Genomic DNA, 3,686 nt, shown 5'->3' with positions numbered 1-3,686 from the left:
CGCACGGCGCCAGCCAGAGCGGCAGCGGCGAGAAGAGCAGCGGCGTCCGATCCCGCGCCGAGCTCGCTGCCCTCCGGCGGCCCCTGCGCTCTCTGCGGAGAGCGGTTGGAAGGGAGGAGGGCAGCGGCAGGAGGGAGGATCGCGGGAAGAGCTGCCGAGCATGGCCGGCAGACAGAAGCGGCGGCGAGCGGCCGGGCGAGTGCTGCTGGCCGCGTTGCTGGGCTTGTGCTGCCGGGCGGCGGCGGAGCGGATCCGCTACACCATCCCCGAGGAGCTGGGCAGAGGCTCGCTGGTGGGGCCGCTGGCGCGGGACCTGGGGCTGAGCCCGGCGGAGCTGCCGGCGCGCAAGCTGCGGCTCAGCGGCGAGAAGCAATACTTCGGCGTGAGCGGGGAGAGCGGGAACCTGTACGTGAGCGAGAGGCTGGACCGGGAGGAGATGTGCGGCGAGGCAGCGTCCTGCTCCGTCAACCTCCAGGTGCTGGTGGAAAACCCTCTGAACGTTTTCCACGTCGAGGTGGCCATCCAAGATGTCAATGACAACGCGCCGTCCTTCAGCGAGCTTGCTCTGCACCTCGAGATCGGAGAATGGACGCCTCCCGGGGCGCGTTTTCCGCTGGAGACAGCCCGGGACGCGGACGTCGGCAGCAACTCACTGCTGACTTACCGTCTAGCTAGCAACCCGTCCTTCAGTCTGGCCGTGAAAGAGAGCCCAGACGGCAGCAAACAGCCAGAATTAGAGCTGGAGAGGCCACTGGACCGGGAGAAGCAGAGCTCCTTTCAGCTGGTGCTGACGGCGGTGGACGGCGGGGAGCCGCCCCGCAGCGGCACCGCCCAGCTCTGCATCAACGTCACCGACGCCAACGACAACCCACCCGTGTTCGCGCAGGAGCGGTACCGCGCGAGCCTGCGCGAGGACGCGCCGCCGGGCTCGACGGTGCTGAACGTCTCCGCCTCTGACGCCGACGCCGGCAGCAACGCCCGCATCACCTACGGGTTCGGGAAAACGGCGGCCAAGGTGCTTGAGAAGTTCGTGGTGGACGCGGAGAGCGGGACGATCGCGCTGCTGGAGGCGCTGGACTTCGAGGACACGCGAGGCTACACGCTGCTGGTGGAGGCGAGGGACGGGGGCGGTCTGGTGGCGCACTGCAAGGTGGAGGTGGAGGTGCTGGACGTGAACGACAACGCACCCGAAATCAGGGTGCTGTCGGTGTCGAGCCCGGTGCCCGAGGACGCGCCGGTCGGCACGGTGGTGGCCCTGCTGAGTGTGGGCGACACGGACTCCGGGGAGAATGGTGAGGTGTCGTGCGAGCTGTCGGGCGAGGCGGCACTATCGATGGTGGCGTCGTCGGGCGGCTCGTACAAGGTGGTGACGGCGAGCGCGCTGGACCGGGAGCAGGCGGCCGAGCAGCGGGTGACGGTGGTGGCCAGGGACCGGGGCAGCCCGTCGCTGTCTAGCCGCACGGCGCTCGTGCTGGAGGTGTCGGACGTGAACGACAACGCGCCGGTGTTCGAGGAGGCCGCCTACAGCGCTTACGTGGCGGAGAACAACGCGGCGGGAACGGCGGTGCTGCACGTGCACGCGCGGGACGCGGACGCCGGTGCCAACGGGCGCGTGAGCTACTGGCTGGCGGGCGGCAGCGCGGGCGCGGTACCGTACGTGTCGGTGGAGGCGCAGAGCGGCGCGGTGTACGCGCAGCGCTCGTTCGACTACGAGCAGTGCCGCGAGTTCGCGGTGGCGGTGCGGGCGCAGGACGGCGGCTCGCCGGCGCGGAGCTCGACGGCGACGGTGCGCGTCTTCGTGCTGGACCGCAACGACAACGCGCCGCGGGTGCTGTGGCCAGCGGCGGCCGCGGGGGCGGTCTCAGGAGAGGCGGGGTCGGCAGCAGCCCCGGCCCCGTTCGAGGTGGTGCCGCGGTCGGCGGAGCCCGGGTACCTGGTGGCCAAGGTGGTGGCGGTGGACGCGGACGCGGGGCGCAACGCGTGGCTGTCGTACGAGCTGGTGCAGGCGCCGGAGCCGGCGCTGTTCCGCGTCGGGCTGCACAGCGGCGAGGTGCGCACGGCGCGGGCCGTGTCGGAGAGGGACGCGGCGAAGCAGCGGCTGGTGGCCGTGGTGAAGGACCACGGGCAGCCGGCGCTGTCGGCCACGGCCACGCTGCACGTGGTGCTGGCCGAGAGCTTGCAGGAGGCGCTGCCGGAGCTGAGCGAGCGGGCGGCGGGCGCCGACTCGCCGGCGGAGCTGCAGTTCTACCTGGTGCTGGCGCTGGCGCTCCTCTCCGCCCTGTTCCTGCTCAGCGTGGCGCTGGCCGTGCTGGCGCGGGTGCGCGGGGCCGGGCCGCCCGCCGTCCTGCGCTGCCTGGGCGCGCAGCGCTTCTCCGTGGCCGGCGCCGCCTTCCCGGCCGACTTCTGCGAGGGCACCTTGCCCTACTGCTACAACCTGGCCGTGGCGCCGGGCCGCGCCGTCGCCGAGGCCTCTTGGCTGCCGTCGCCGCTGCCCAGCCTGCCCGCGGAGGAGCTGCTCGGCGGGGAGTCCTGCGGGAAGCGGAGCTCGAGCAGCAGCATCGGCGCAGGAGAGCCGCCCGTGGACCCCGACGCACCACAGGTTTGTCAGCCTGCACGGTCTCGCGGTTTTTCTCGAGCCTTTCTGCACCCCCGTCCTCTTTGCCGTGGGTTTTCCTTGGGGGGGTGTGGATGGGGAGTGCTGGTGTATGTCTCCGCGAAGGAATTAGGGAAATAGACTCTGTAACTCTGAAGTTATAAAGTAGGTATGTTTATTGCGCGGAGATGCACGGGGGATCTCTCCACCACAAACGTGCATGCCCGGGGTAGCAACCCATCCCACTTTTATACAATAAAATGATGAATATTTAACTGACGCCTGTACATATTCATTACCTAAGCCCGCCTACTGCCGCTTCGCATGCTAATTAGCTTATCAGTCCGTCGCGCTTGCGGAAATTCTACCGAAATTGTGGGCAGGGGTCTTTGGTGGTCTTTTGGGAGGAAGGCTGTAGGTCTTCCTCGCAGTGTACTTTTCACCTTTTGCCTGGATTGTGATGATCCTGCAAGCTTGCAGTGTTCTTATCGGCTTGGGTTGATTCATGTCCTTGTTAACCATCTGTTTTCCTTTAACAAGGAGGTTTACGTGACGAGTGCCATCCTGTTTTCGAAATCCTTGTTTCTTTTAATCATTCTCTCGAGATAGTGTGAGACTGTTTCTTACTCTCCCACACATCAGTCATAAGCCCCCTTATCAAGAGAAGGGAAATAAACTTCCCCACTAGCTGTTTCTTTAAGCCCCATGGTCAGCGCTTATGTGTCTATATTTTATTCTTTAACTATATGGTTGGGTTAACTCATTCGTTCCCTTATCTCAACTCCCCCTTTTCACTACACTAAGTAAATTCTTTTACTTATACAATTTCCCTGAATGATATAAGGCATCATACATAAGCATCATCCTCTTAAACATTCTCCAAACCCATAGATACAGCATAATGGTTAGTATCAGTGAAATTCCTACACTGATTAGTAGGATCACGACAGGGTGTATCATAGTATTAAGGATTCCTGTTGCAGAAGGCGGTCAGCCAAAGAGAGTATCCCACCAGTGATGATTCCCGTCTTGTTCCACTTCCTTTAAAACTTTCCTGATCCCTTCCATATCATGATGGACCGTATGAAGGGTT

The 3,686-nt window shown here is 64.0% G+C and overlaps 1 pseudogene; it reads left to right on the top strand.

The window, feature by feature from the left end:
- Positions 1-3,202, top strand: LOC147598940 (protocadherin gamma-B5 pseudogene; annotated as a pseudogene).
- Positions 3,203-3,686: the final 484 nt, after the last annotated feature.

The sequence above is a fragment of the Chlamydotis macqueenii genome, chromosome 14 (assembly GCF_036417535.1).
Source record: "Chlamydotis macqueenii isolate bChlMac1 chromosome 14, bChlMac1.mat, whole genome shotgun sequence".
Classification (NCBI taxonomy): domain Eukaryota; kingdom Metazoa; phylum Chordata; class Aves; order Otidiformes; family Otididae; genus Chlamydotis; species Chlamydotis macqueenii.
This window is presented reverse-complemented; position numbering and strand designations above follow the sequence as displayed.